Raw genomic sequence first — 15,855 nt, 5'->3', positions numbered from 1 at the left:
CTGGACAGTAAGTCTAAAGTGCCATTGTTCAAACCTGAAATGTTACATGACTGGATAGCAAACCTCTGCAGGTGTTCTAGAATATTCTAGATGATCTAGGCAGGCTTTAAGGAAAACTTCTTTAAGAAAGTCAAAGATAACATAATGGGTGAGTAAGAGTAATTATTCTACAAAGGACTTTTAGACACAAAAGGATTGTCTGACTAAAAAGTTTTATTTAAGAGAAAATGAATAAGTAAAGAAGATCAAGCATGGGCAGGGCAAGCCCCTGTATTAGCAGTAACTGCCAAATGAAGTTCTATATGAAATGAAGAAAAAACATCAGAATTAAGTGCCAATAGGAAAATAAAAATTGGTTCTGGATGCAACTATTTACTTTTTACATACAGTAAAGTGCATCTGAGTGATATTTAATTGCTTTTTCCCCAAAAGTCAGCAAGAAGTTTCAAACCATCTCATGTGTCTATATTTTGACTTTCAATCCAAACATACAAAAACGGAGATATCCTGACTCTTGTGGTTTACATTAATTTGACCTGGCGCTGATGAAAGGCCATGTCTGCCTCCATAGGAATATTTTAAACATTCTCCATAGCTGGGTATTGCAACTAGCTCACCGGTTGACCTCACCCTGGCCTGCTGACCTCAGCAGCAGAGCTACTCTCAGAAGTCTGAGGGCAACGGGAGACTGAGCTGGGGTCTTGCGATCTCTAAAGCCATGGAAACTTTCTAAGAAAAAGCAACACAAGATGATGATCTTAGTTGCATCCAGAGTAAAGGCTTTACTGCTTTAGATTATAAAATGGTTTGGACAAAAACCAGCTGATGTGTGGATAATCTGAAGGGTTCATAGGCTTTTCAAGCCTTGTCAGGATCTCTTTGCGAAAGTGAATGTTAGCCAAACCATTGCCATTTGATCCGGCAATACCCAAGACAGACTGCAGATCAGCTTTCATCATTTTTTTGAGTAGCTAATATACATTTATTACTACAGGACACCTTTCTAATTTGATGATTTGGTGTTTGAAATCATCCTCATCCACATGTGCAGTTAAGTTAAAATAACTGCACGTGTGTGCACGTTTTTCTATTTTTCTAGTATGTGCATAATTTTTAAAACACGATACTCTTAGAGAATGAGTGGTGACTGTCCGTGGCAAGTCTGCAGGTCAGGCAGTGGTAACAGAGAGGCAGGAAGGAGGACCTACCAGGGGAAAAATCCAACGAAAGATAAAGTGGTTCTGTAGCAACCATAGTCCTCGTGGGTGGATTTTTTTGCTGAGACTGGTTGCCCGCTGCTCATACACAGCGCCACTTCTCAGATTAGCGAGAACGGTCTTTCTCAAAAGATAAGAAGCATGCCATTTCTCAGTAAGGAGACAACCTGCCCACATTATGCCGAAATGAAATCATAACTAGAGGACCTCAGTCATTTTACAGCCATTAATTTCTTCCACCCTCTTTGAAAAAGCCCCGGGGAAAGGCAAGTGACAAGCAGTTCACACACAGAGACGCGAACACGGACTCCTGCCAACTCTATAGGGTCTAAAAGAGTCCCTTAGCAACTGAGCAAGGAATGGGTTCCAGGCCCTGAGGCAACCGAGCACATCAGAGGAATGGACCCCCTCCCCGCAGCGGGGCCCCAGCTAATCCTGCGGTCTCACCCTCCCTCGGCGGCAGGGGCTCTGCTTGGAGGGGAACATCTAAGGCTTGACACCAGCCAGCCCGGGGAGCAGCCCAGCCCAAGCACATCCCCACATGCTGCTACTGAAAATGGGTCAAAGGCCCCAGAACATCTTATTTACTCTCCCTAGCACGAGAAAATATCAGTGTCCTCCCTCCTTTCCTAGTAGGCAACATCGACCTCATTTGGGGGGTTTTGCAAAGACCAAGAAACAGGAGCTCCCACCCAGGGCATGACCACCTAGTGAGTTGAACTAACGTTGAACTGACAAGCATTCCCCGAGCGCTCCCTCTGCGCAGGGCCCTGCGCTCGGGCTTGGGGAAGAAAGAGTTGCGCAGAAGTCCTGTGAATCACCCAAGTGGAACAGCTCCGAGAGGAGTGAAAGGAATGAGGACCACATCAACCAGGGATAACTGCTCCAAAAGGCGTCCGGCTCCACGGCAGGCGCTTTACATGGTTGTCTCATTTGATCTTCAGAACAACCTTGCAAGGTGGGCGCGGACATTCCTATCTGACAGGTAAAGGAACTGAGGCTCCGAGGGGACTTGGTGGAACTGGGAACAGCAAGGTTGGGAACGGGAGTCTCTGCAGATGGTTGAGCCCTGATGTAACCTGATCAGAGACTAAAGAAGTGTATGGAAAGGCAACAAGATAAATCAAGGGGTGGGGAAACTATTCTGCGGAAAATGTGGTACAGGCTGGCATGCAAATCTACATGATATGCATATATTAAATACAGGTTTTAATAACACAGGCATATGCAATGGAAACTATGAAGAAAAACGAGTGAATTGTAAATGCAGAAATTCAGGGAGTAAGAGAGGGGATGTAACTAGGGAGCAGTTCTCAGGAGGCTTGGACGGTGGTTGTATCTCTTGCTTGGCTCGGGGTCCTAAGGGAAGGAATCCCTCTGAGGTCCCCGCTCCCACTGAGCAGCCCTTGCCCAGAGGCCCTGGCACCTGGACTCTGACAACCCCCCTCCCAGTCCTAATGGTGGCTCCTCTACCCGCTCCTCTCTCTATAACCTGTGAACAGTCCCTCGACTGAATGGGGTCAAGGGAGGGGCATCACGACCTTACCCAGAAGAGCTGGCACAGGGTTCCTTGCCAACTTTCTGAGATGGAGGCAGTGTGGACACAGGGCCAGGTCTGAATTTGTGCTCATCTACATGACCCTCTGACTCCAAAGTAGTTCCTCTCCCAGAGGGCTTGGTACCTGAAATTCCTCTAAATGTGTGGGGTTTTGTTTTGTTTTTTTTGTTCTTTGTTGAATTCAAGTTACTCTGTGTCACCACAAAGCTTCTAGAGAAATATACATACTCACAAACAGATAATACAAGAAAGCCTCTCTATTAAATCAGGATGGGCTGGCGAAGTTGGGGGAGGCTTTCTGGGATGGAGCCCTAATAGAGTGTTTGGGTTTGAATAGGTAGAGAGGAGGGAGAGAGCCTTCCTAGGAAAAGCCTGGAGGAGGGTGCCGTGGGGAGCAAGGAACAGGGAGGCGCAGGCTGCTGGGAAAAGACAGTGGGCAGCTTCCCCAGCTGGCGCTTCGAGCCATGGACAGAGAGAAGGTGGGACAGGGGGGCTGGAGCCTGAAGGACCTAGACTGCTTGACTGCGGACCTGGACTTCACCCAGGAGAAAATGGGAAGCAGTCAGATTTCTGAGCAGAGCTAGAGCATATTAAAAGCAGTATTTTAGGGAAAACTGCTCCTGGTGGCAGTGTGAAGAATGGATCTGCGGCAGAGAGAAACTAGAGACAGGAAGACCAGGGAGGAGGTTGTTGTAATAATCCAGGCGTGATGTGATGAGGACTTGGACTAGAATAGTGGCAGGGGACCAAGAAAATGAGGGACGTGAAAGATACAAAAAATGACTGTTCCATAGGATTAGGCTGATAGGATCAGAGGGTTGGAAAAGATGGATGAGATTTTGAGCAAAGTTTGTTTATTGGAGGTACTTCCAAAATGTGCACTTCATTGCTTATTCCCAGTTATTTATGACTTCTCCAGTGTCATTACCTAACTCACGTACAATCTGGAAACTCATATCCACTTTATTCATCATAAGGGCTTCACTCCTACTCAGTGTGTCTTCAGAGGTAAGTTAGCCTGGCCCTTTACAAAACTCTTTGTATCACGATAACATGTAATTAACTTTTAAAACCAAGGCTTACAGAATCCCGGAACTCCTGAATCCAGGGTTGGTCAAGAATTACTAGAGAAGATTGGACTGGTAGTTAAGCACTCACTCGGTTTGCCCAACAGGGGGGCAGACTGCACTGCTACCAGGGGCCAGCTCAGGCTGTGTGACGGCTCCAAGCCCAGGTGCTACCCAGGAATGACTCCAGGGCAGCACTAGTTGTGCTGGCTTTACCAAGGACAGTCATGTCCACTGGAAAAGAAGCCACCCTGTCACTAAAGAAATGTTTCCTCTGCACTTAATTTGGGGTGAATAGAGCCTTTTCTAGAAATTTTCTTTGAGGTCCAATAGGTAAATCCAGGCATTTAGATTTTACTTTTGCATTAAACAAACCATCATATTGTGTATATAAATGTAAGAATGAATTAGAAAATAGACAATATGCATGATAATGAAATAGAACCATAGTTTGATCCAATCTTTGCAAAGGAAAAGAAATTCTCTTGCCTTTGATAAAAGATTTTTCTGTGAAATTGGTAGGGTGATAATGCCGTGATCACATGGTTGCTGCCACTAGGGCCCAGAGAATAATTAGTAAAGATGATTACACCATCAAAATCAGAATTTCTGTTTTAGCAATATAAAGCAGCTGAAGACCCCAGAGCAGCCCATCAGCCTGGTGGGCTCCCTTTAGGACACCACATTCATCCCCCCACTACACATGCTGGGCCCAACGTGGTGAAAGGCCCTGAGGACGCTCTTGGTTCACAGACCTTGTTCTGAACCACCTGCCCCAGCCCATGGCTTTCACCCCTCCCCAGCTGGCTTTTGAGGGCTCGGGCCACCAGATTCATTCTCTCATTTCCGTTCTTCCTCCCCCAAGACTTCATAGACAACGTTCCCTTCCAGCTTTGACCTTGGTGCCTCTGGAGGACATGCTGATGCTCTACTCTGGCCAGGCTTTCTATTTTCTTGAGAGTATTTGTTTATCTATTTCAAAAGAATAATAAGTTTCCCTACCCTAGATTTAAACATACACTTCTGACATTTGTTGGTTCATTTGACAAACATTTAATGAGCCCCGACTAAGTGTCAGGCACTGAGCTAAATGCGAGGATACCAAAGAGCAAGTCATGGGCCCACCCTCCAGAGCACTCCCGTAAGTATAACACAGCAGCACACACGAGCCACAGCTCTGTCGTTGCAAGTGGGAATATGCTGCCCTCAGCCCAACCCCAGAGTAAAACATATAAAATAAAGTCAGTCCCAAGGCATAAGCAGAAGTCAAATCCATTGTTGGGTGTGGGGAACTAAGAGTGATTTCTATTCTTGTTTAAAACTTCCCTTGACGACAAAACAGTATTTACCCAATAAATGAAAACATGAATTCCAAACAGTGCCCACTGGCACTAGCAACCGCACTGCCCACCTGCCTCGTCTGAGTGACAAGGTGAGGCCAGCAGGTGGCCGGGGACCCCCAGGCAGGAGCTGGGGACAAAGTCCATCACCTCTGCGGGCACTGACCTTCCTGAACTCCACGGCAAGAGGGGAAGGGGCTCAAAAATGAGCTAATCCTGAGTTGGAATTGAGTCTTGTTTCCAGTCCCTTCTCCCTTCCTCTGTCTCTCCTTTGCGTACTGAGTCTGCGTAAGCGCGCTGGCTTACCCCTGGGTGCCACTCTCCCTTGGTTAAGGGAGGTCTAGCAGTATGGTGGGTACTGGGGCAGGTGAAAAGGAAACAAAGTCCCTGCTTTCCAGGGCTGCCAGTCACGGTCTCTGCCGTGCGAGGGTGGGAAAGGTGGAAAGAGTCGGCAGAAGACAGAGGAATGCCCTGTGCTGTGCCTCTTCTCTGGACTGCCCCTCATTCCCCTCAAAAGCAGGGAAGACCAAAGCCTGCCCCTCCACGTTCAGGTGAGGCACGGAGGACCAGGGAACTCCATCTCCTTTTGGAAACTGCTATGGGCCACAACCTGGGATAGAGTCCTCGGATCCCCGGCTGCCTCTGGTCAGCTCCTCCCAGGGGCTGCCACCTTGAGGGAAGCTGGCAGAAGCATTGGCCCCCTCCCGGCCCAGTTAGCACCTGGAGAGCCAGCTGGGCCCCGGGCCTGGGGCTCAGCTCAGGAGGGCTGGGGGGCTGAGGGGTTAACCGAGGTGCTGTTGTGTAACCGGGCCAGGGAGGCTGCCTCTGTGGGAGTTCACAGCAGGACACTGGCTTCCGTTGGGGTTTACTCAGTGGCCACTTCCAAATTAGGAAGCCCAGCTAGCCTGGAAGCCCGGGAATGCAGGAGGAGGGAAAGGCATTTTCCAAAGAGGGCTCTGAGCTAATCGCACCCCACAGCCCGGAAAGGGAGGGTCACAAGGTTTTCTCTCGGCCCAGCATTCCCATCACCCCCTTCCTCAGTTTTATTCTCTCAGTCTCATTTGGTTTAACTTCTGACAAGGAATGTATTTCTTGGTATTAAAAGCCTACAACTGAAAGCAGGAGGATTGCCTCCAGCATCCATGTGGAATCTAAGCCCCCTCTTGATATAGATGTGGAGTGGACACAACCAATCCAAGGTCCACAGGATGGAGGAATAGAGTATGGATTAGAGTGGACTTACTGATATTCCATTCATGAACTATTGTGATTAGTAATTGAAGAAAATGTGGCATTGGTGTGGAGGAAGTGGCCATGGTGGCTGCTGGGTGTGGGGAATGGGAGGAAGAGATGAGATGAGGAGGCATTTTCAGGACTTAGAGTTGTCCTGGGTGGTGCTGCAGGGACAGTTACTGGACATTGTATGTCCTCCCATGGCCCATTGAATGGACTGTGGGACAGTGTGGGCTATGGTGTGGACCATTGACCATGAGGTGCAGCGATGCCCAGAGGTGTATTCACCAAATGCAATGAATGTCTCATGATGATGGAGGAGAACGTTGCTATGGGGGGAGGAGTGGGGTGAGGGGAGTGGGGGGTATATGAGGACCTCATATTTTTTGAATGTAATATTTTAAAAAATGAATAAAGACAAAAAAAAAAGTATCAGGAAAGAACATCTGCAGTTTGGCAAATTCTAACTCTGTCTGTAGCGTGCAACCAAAGATGAAACTCATCAATGTCAATCAGGATATTGGATTTTCATTTGGTGTCAGGGACACAGACAGGCAATACTGGCTAAGGATGATCCTTTATGGTAGAATTTAAAATACAGCCTTGATTCATGAATCGACTAGTGGCTGTTTGGTCTTAGAACATGCACCTGCCCGCCTGTGCACGGCGGCTCTAAAAGCCAGGTGCTGGTGGCCTGGTTTAAGTTTGTGGTGACAAGTAGGTTAGCAGTGGCGAGGAGCCAGTGGCACGCCCTCCTGCTTTCAGTCCTGAAGCCAGATGGGAAGAGGGGTAGTTTGCCTCTCGCCGGCCCCCAGGTGAAATTCCTCAGACTGCTCAGCCCCCTGCCCTGCCCTCTCCCGGTCTCTCCCTGGGTCCTGGGCAAACTCCTGCCTGGGCCCCCAAGCACAGCGAGGCTGAGCCCAGTTCTCTGCGTCCTTGGGTCCCCGGGAAATGTCTGCCTGCCCTCTTGAGGTAAGATGTGCCACCCTCCGCAGAATCTGGGCACCCTGCCCCAGTCCCCTGAGCCTGCCCCACTGGCTGCCTGGCTGCTCAGAGGGATAGACAGCGGGCCGCTAGCAGCCAGCAGTCCAGCTCGCACCAGTCCCCCAGGGAGCTGCTCTTGGTTGCTCTATTTCTAGGGTTGTGGGTAGAGAAGAACAGAGAGAGAAACTGAGGGCCAGGGGGCTGCCAAAGGCTCCCCGTGCGTCGGTGAAGAAGGACTGGACTCGCTGCCAAGGCCCAATGGTACTCCCCCCGACCCCCTCCCCCGGAGCCCAGGGCTCAGCAGAACCTCGCAGAGAGTGAAAAGCTGGCAGGGCAGTGTCGGGCATTTGTCCAAATTGCTTTCTGTTGGGTTTTTCGGTTGTTGTTCATTAATTAATTCATAACTTCTTTCATCTAGCAAATATTTGTGGAACACTCATTAAGTGCCAGGGGCCAAGGGAGAAAAAAACCTGACACGGTGCCTTGTGGCGTTTCCTGTCTGGGTGGGAACAGGACGATTGTCAGGCAATCAACCTCTCCTCCCCGAGGCTGGCGGGGGTGGGGGGGGGGGTGGGGGGGAGGTGGGAAGGTGGGGGGGTGCGGTGTGCTGTCGGGGGAGGGAGGCAGACTGAGGCCTGCGCATCAGCCGGAGCTGGGGCGTGAGGAGGTGCCGGGGAGGGGGTTCCGGGCTGAGGGGCTGCAAGCTCCAAGGCCTGGAGGCAGGAGGAAGAGGGAGTCCTGGCTGGGAAGAGGCTGGGTGAGCCCAGAGCGCAGGGCGCGGGGTGGCAGAGGTGGACAAAGCAAACCGGGGACCGGTCGTGGGGGCGTTAAGGAGTGCAGGCCAGTCCCAGGGCTTTGCGGAGCCATTGTATGTTATAGGGGGAGCAGCATCACGATTGCATTTGCGCTTGAAAACGTTCCCCCTGGCTGGGCTGGAGGAGGGCAGGAGGTGGGCAGAGGGGGCGGTAGGGGGGCAGCAGCCCGGCCGGAGCGAGGGTGGGAGGAACTGGGAGCCAAGCGGAGCCCGGCCCTCGCCCACCTCCCCCTGCCGGCCTCCCGGATGCCCCACGGGCCTCGTACCCATTGCCGGGGTCAAGGTCAAATGCTCTCTGACCCGTCTGGGCCTCCAGACAGGGTTGGGGTCTTGGGGCTGAGGAGGGGGAGAGGGAGGAAACAGGGCTGTGTCCTTGGCGGCGCTGCAGGTCACCCGGCTTTGGCAGACAGCCCTCGGGGCTGGGGGGCGGGGGAGGCTCTGGCCACTTGTTTTTAATTTCCAGGCTGCCTTAATAAATGTCACTCTTATCTCAGGAAATGAGTTTGAAATTGAGCAGACACAGCCTGCCCAGAAGGACAGAACCGCTCTTGTCCCGTCTGAAAGGGCTGCTCTCTGACCCTGCTGGCTGAGGTCGCCCTCGGGGTCTCCCTTCAGCCCCGGGCACCTCCGCCAAGCCCCTGGGCTTGTCCACTCCCCTCTCCCTCCAGGGACCGGAGAGGCGTGTCTGTAAATTATCCCCAGCGCATGCCTGCAGAATGGTGGTCCCAGGGGGGGCGGTCATTAGCGTGGGTCCAGGGCTGTGGCCCGATGGTGAGAAGGAGGTGGCAGGTCAGCCTGGCTCACAGCCCTGACCTTCTGCCCAGCTGCCGCGCCTGACCTACCTTCCACGCTGCTCTGCTGAAAGCAGAATGCGGGAAAACACGGGGGCTTGCTTTCCTGTTTCAGGCTCCCAAGGAGGAAACACTTGCGCTGCCCCTGGCTCCCTTGCCCCCCCCCACCGCCCCCTCAGCGGCTCCCACCCTCAGATAAGCTGCTCACCATCCCCCCTGACGCTGGCCGTGCCCCAGCGATGGCGCACCCTGGATGCGGCCAGGCAGAAGGCAGGAGGCAGCTTTCCACGCCCTTAGCTCCTCTCCGCCGGCTTTAAGCCAGACATTCCCCCCAATCCTTTTTACCTGTGCTGGGTTCACCCACAAGACTTTAAGAGGACTCATTTGCATGAGGAGGGTTCAGCTGTTGGAGGTGAGAAGCCGGCCTTGGGCCCCAGGTGCCAGGAGCCCCTGCTGCCTTGTGTGTGCCTTCTAACGCCAGCCTAGGAGCACCCTGGCCGGCCCCTGCCCGTGAGCAACCCGGCAGCCCCAACAACAGGCATCGCTCTGCCAAGGAAAGCTGGCTGCGGGACTGGAGGGCATCACCCACTGCTTCCACCCCAGCAGTGCCAAGTGCTCTGAGGAGGTACGGGGCAGGCAAGAGCTCTGGAACCGACGGCAAGCCAGGAGGTCACTGAGCACGAGGGCATCACGGAGCTCCTGGGGGGTTCCCTCCCTGGGTCTAGCCCCCAGGCTCAAGGAGGCTCGGAGACTCTAAGCCTGCCCTGAATTGTGCATTACAGGCTGCAAAGGTCAGAAGAGTGCTGAGAAGGGGAGGGGGACACAGATGGACCGTCCTGGTCCATATGGAGTCAGGAGGTACGTGCCTGGTACTTTCGAGTCTGTGGCAGAGTGTGAATCTTTCGCCTCTTTTGTACCTTCCTTGAATGGGCTCTAAGGCAGGTGGCATTCCACTGCACATCCACGGGGCCACTGAGCTGACATTTATGGGGCATTAATTCCATGCTCTGCCCTGGCCAGATGTTGGGGTAAGACAAGGGTGAAGGGCAGGTAAGGTCATGGATGCCCGCTGAGCTTTGTTCCCAGCTCAAAGCCTGCAGGCAACCAAATCACAGCAAGGTGAAGCCCATCAAACTGTTCCAGGGGTCTCTTGCACAGAGAACAAGGGCTTACTAGAGAATTGGGTGGCAACAGTGTGAGTCTTTCCATGGCGTGATGACAGCGAACTTCTTCTGAAATCTTTTCCACATGGAAGGAATAAGGAAGCCACACTCATCCCAGTAACCACTTCCTACTCGCCATGTCACGTAACACAGGATTTTAAGAGGCTTGGGTGTGAGTCCTGCCTCTGCTTCTTCCAATCTTGGACAGGTCACTGCTTCCCTGTGCCTCACATTCCTGAATTGGAGAGCAAATGGAACAATGAAAAAACCAGAACAATAGAACTAAAATTAAGTACTACAACACACTAAGAGTATCATAATCTATAAGAATCTACAAGAGAATCTAATTGTAAAATACAGTTCCAAGCCATAGAATAAAGGCTTGAGAATATTATCTTTTGATTTTCCCCAAACCAGCAACTGCTCAATAAATCCACATGAACCACGTACATGCTTAGATGATGGCCAGCTTTCCTCTACTCCGTGTGTCAACTTAGGTCCCAGGGAAGCGGGCTTGAGATGGAATTCAGCAGGCAGGACATTCATTTGGGAGTTATTTTTGGAATTGACATCTGCTGAAGGGAGGAGAAGGAAGCAGGAAAGGCCAAAGGAGAAGCTGAGCTGGGATGCAGGCCCCCGGTAGCCTCGGCCGGCCGCCCAGACTGGACTGGAATGGTCCTTCTGAGGGATCCCAAGTTGGGCCAAGATGACCAGACTTTTATGCCCTTGCAATGACCTATTGTTTTGTTTTTCTTATATTTGATCTCTAGTTGGGGAAACTGAGGCCCAGAGCAAAGGTGACATGCCCAAGCTTGGAAGAGGGCAAGATGGGACTTGCACCTAGGCCTCTTCATTGACTGTCCCTATACATGGGGGCACAAAACAGAGTCTCCCACCAAGTGCCTTCCTCTCCTCATTTTATTCATCCATTTCTTCAATAACTATGCCATAAGCTTACTTTGTGACAGAACACTGGTGATTAAAAATGAATAAGGCGCCATGAGCTCACAGTTTACCTCCCCTGTTACAGTTAAAGATCTTTTCTAAGAATTTATTTAGAGAATCTACAAAATCAGTGAGTGCTTCTCATGCCTTAATATGCTCCCGAGGAGCTTGTTAAAATGCAGCTTCTGAGTAGTAGGCCTGGGTGGCCTGGGCGCTGGCCACAGGTGCTGGGATCCCACTGGTCCCCGACCGCTTTAAGTGGCAAAGGTCTGATCTTTGGGAGCAGTTTCTACGTTGGCCTCCTTGAGTCAAAGCCTCCACATATTCTCCTCCTGGCTCACACTTCAGTTCAGTCGAAGCATATCAGAGGAATTTTCTGTCTCCTGGTAGTGTAGCAGAGGGGATGAAGTTATTGGTTTGGTGTCAGGCAGACTTGGGCTTGGCTCCAGCTTTGCCTCATACATGGAGTTTCGACAATTTCCTTAGGCTCTCTAAGGTTCAGCGCTTCATCTGGGGATGAGAGGAGAATGATTATTTATTACTGACCTTCTAGATTTTTATGGAAATTAAATGAGCAAATGCATATATAGTACTTAGCATGGTCACTCCCATATGGTAAGTACCCCATACATTTTTAAACTTACTAAAATGCCTATTTTTTTTGGCTGCTCCCTGGATGTGGATCCTAAGCTGATGGGTCTGTCCTCAGCTAAAGATTGGCCTGGACTCACTGGGGAAATCGTGAGGCCGTCTCCGTGGGTCCTTGAGAAACTTGGCCCTGGCTCTTGCAGAGGCCCAAGTGGCCACCTGCACATGTGGATGTAGCTGGAGGCTGACTCTGAAGTGACTGACACCATAAAAAATGACATTGTTTAATGTGTGACTGTTTCTGTCAGGACCTCTGAGAAACCATTGGGACCAGATGGGGCCTCTGGGGACCCCAGCCAGGAGCACAGAGGGGGCTTCCAGAGCCCTTTCTATAGTTCGTCTGAGGGTGCTGCATATCACTGCTGCCACTCTGTCAAGAGAGGTGGCCACAGGCTTCCCATCTGTGAAAAACATTTAGTTCTGCAAAACCCTACTTGCTCATGTGGACACTGAACAGTGGCGGGAACTGGATGGTGAATTGACCACTGAATTTGCCTCCAGACAGCAGGACTGGGATCAGAGAGCATCCCAGCGGAATCCATTTTGCCTAGCCAAGGAAAATAAGGGAATTTTCCCCAAGTAGTGTGCTGCCCCTTCTCAATGCTGTTGATGTGACTCTCCACCACTGTGTTTAAGTGCAGTTTCTCCCCCCGCGCTCCCCAGTTCTTTGATGCTGCTTGATTATAGCGTGTGCATGTGCACGCTTTTCCCTCCATGTGTAGGTGTCAAACATGCCACGAATCTAACGTTTGGTGCATCTCCCAGCACACTGAGGCTAATCTCTGGGAGGCTGCAAGATGCAGGGAGATGGTTGATGTTAATTCATACTTGGCTTCTGCTTTTGTCTCGCTTGAAGAAAAGGCTGCTATGGGAACACATTTTGGGGGTTTTATCTCATGGGGAAAGTAGAAAATTACCTTTTCTTTAAAAAAAAAATCAATCTTACTGAAATATATTCATAAACCATCCAATCCATCTAAAGTGTACAATCAATGGCATTTGGTATAATCACAGAGTTGCGTACTCATCACTTCAAAAATTACCTCTTGAGGATAGCCCCACCCAGTAATTATTCTCAGAGCTTCGGGTATTGAAAGTTGCCATTTCTGTGGTTTATAATGGTGGCTTCAAACTTTTTAAAAAAAGGAAAAAAATGGAAGTATATTTAACTTTCCCTCTGCCAAAGGAAGCAAACAGCAGCAGGACGGACTAAGCTAAGAAAGTAATTTATAGAGCATTTCATATTCAGGGTCTAGCACCTTCAAGGTCAGATTTAGCAAATTTAAGGTCCACAAATGTAAGGACACTGGACAGACAAAAGAGAAAAAGCAGAGAGGGCTTCTGACCTCAGGGAATCTAGCTGGGGTAGCAGGGAAAAGACCAAGAACAACTCAACAAGTAAATTAATGAAATAACTTCACCTCCTGATGAGGGCCATGAAGGAAATAACAGGAAATGTGCTAAAGAATAACAGGGGCACCACCTACTTGGGGCAGGGTGGCTCAGACCTCCTGGAGAAAGTGACATGTAAGCTGAGACCTGGAGGATAGGAGGGGACAAGGGTGTGCTCTCTTTCTCTGATAATTGCTAATGAAAAGGGTGGACTAGATAACTTACCAGCTCCCTGGCCAAGCCAATTTCCCACCTCCTTCTCTGTGCCAGGAAACTAACATTATAGGCTTTGTGCAAGAGCTTTCTTAACCCCAAATCCTGTGAGGTGGGGTGACCCCATCCTTAGAAGAGGAAAGCAGTTCAGGATGTTAAGAAACTTGGCCAGAGCATGTAACAGGCTGGGTTGAGGAATGCCACACCAAGGAATATACAAGCATTGGCTGCTTGTATTTTCCAAATACCTGATAAATTCTTTTGCCCAGTGCCCACCTCATACACATTAGTTGGGGCAAAAATGTAAATCAGTTTAAAAGGTATCTCCATCCTTCCAAATACATTTAGTTTGGCTCAGCAAAGTGTAGCCCGATCTGATTATTAAAAGCTCGCTCTTATCTCCCCCATTCTCTCTTTTCCTATTCCCTGCAGCACTAAGGCTGGTGACCTGTGGCAGGGGCGGAGGAAGTCGTTACCTTGTATGTTGGTCTGTTTGTGAGCAGCGGGCAGTTTTTCTTGGCAGCAATTCCCCCCTCTGTTGGCTGACCCATGGCAGACAGGTTGTCTGCTGGTTCCAGAGGTGGGCTCCACCGTGCATTCATGGATTGGTTCTTGGGCTGGTGATGGTGGAGGGGGGAGGGGGTCGTGTTGAATCAAGGTCTCTCTCCACCCTCCCTCCCTCGGTCCATTGCCGTCATGGTGGGTGGTCCTTGGAGTGGTCATAACAAGATGGCCAAAGTCCCTGCAACCTTCTACAGTATTTCCTTGACTGACCCATGCTGGGAAACTTGCTTTGTTACTACACCTAGTGGTAGGAAGTCACTCACCCTCTTTCAAAGTTGCCATCTTTCTGCTTCATTTTCTCCCCATCCCCTGAAACATCAGGCACACCTGCCTGTTCAGCGGCTCAACAGAAAGCCAAGCACTGACTTAGGTGGAGCATCGAGGGGAACAGGGAACAAGTCAGGAACCCTTGATTGGATGGGAAGAAGAAAGAAGCCACCCCCCGCCCCCACAAGTGAAAGCTCTACTCTCTCCTCCTCCAACCTCCTTAATAAAGATGGGCAGACTGTTATCAAAGTTTCGCTGGCTCTCTGCCTCTTAGAAACCCTACGGTAGGGTGTAACCCCTTCTGTTTTTGCTCTGTTCCTAGACCTATCTGTCTAGCTTTGCCCTGAGTTGGCCTGGGGATGGGGGCAGAGCCTCAAACTATACTTCACATTCTTATGTTGCAGAAAGTGGATTGCAAAGCCAGGATTCAAACCTAGGCCTATCTCGTTCCAAAGTCCAAGGTTTATTTTCTCCACATGGTGCTATCTATACTGCAAATCATATTTTAGAGTTGGAACACGCTCTGAAAAAAAAATTTCCCAAGCCATGAGAGAGAATAAAAGTACATGTGTTGGGGAGGGGAAGAGTAGGTGGATATATTTTTTTAAGTCCTTGCACAAAATCTAGGTAGAAGAGAAAACCAAAATGGGGTGGTTTGAAGGAGATGAAGTTAAAATATCTGAATTGTGGAAACTAATACCATATACTTTGGCCAGGAGGCCCTGTACTAACCACCTCTTCTGGGGAGGACAAGCTGTGGCCCAATCTTGCTTAGCTTGGCCTCGCCTGCATGGTAGATGGCTCCAGTGCATATTTTCTTCTTGAACAAGTATGCCTATTAAAGTGTGGGCTTACAGCTAGAAAGCAGACAGCTGTATGAGGCTCCGGGAGCAACTGAAGCTGTCAGGATTTGAGGCTGTGCTGGGCTGAATGTGAACTCAAACTACCAAACCGGTCCTAAAGAAAGCCAAGAACAAGGATGATTTACAGGTGCTCTAAGGTTAGTTCTGAGAGTTGGCATGGTGAGCACTCATGTCAGTGTTGGGAGATGAAGGACTTAGGCAGAGGGGTTGCCACCAACAGATATGAGGGCACTGTCCTCTTCCCACTCAGGGATCAGTTAGATTACTCTTCTCACCACTGCCATTAAATATTGTTCCATCCAGGACACTGAATTCTCTATTATCCACATCTGACTAATGGAATCAGTCAGTTTCTTTATAAATTCTTCATAGCAACTGTTTAAACATCGGTTTCTCTGGCCAACCCAGTCAACTGATGAAAGTCTGTTGTGTTATCTGAGAAAGGGTGTTATCTGAGAGTGGACTCACTTGGTTGCCTGTTTTAAAGGCATCCTGGGTGCAGGTGAGCAGATTCCACTAGAATGAAGCCCACTCCATCCTAGTGGAATCTGATTGAGCCTTTAGTCTATGACCATTTAGCTCAAGTAGTTGAAAGAGTCCTTTCCAAAGCTTTGTTTTGTTGGATTTCAGTTTATTTCCCCCTTATTCCCAATTAGTGCTCAGTGATGACAATGCACTAACTAGGCACCTTTCTATCACTGATGGAAAACAAAATTTTATATGGCACACATCCTGCCCTCAGGAAACCAAGAAAATAAGATTGCACACATGTATTATGGGTTGAATTTTGGCTCTT

The sequence above is a fragment of the Dasypus novemcinctus genome, chromosome 17, assembly GCF_030445035.2.
Source record: "Dasypus novemcinctus isolate mDasNov1 chromosome 17, mDasNov1.1.hap2, whole genome shotgun sequence".
In the NCBI taxonomy this organism is placed as follows: domain Eukaryota; kingdom Metazoa; phylum Chordata; class Mammalia; order Cingulata; family Dasypodidae; genus Dasypus; species Dasypus novemcinctus.
Note: the sequence above shows the minus strand (reverse complement) of the source record.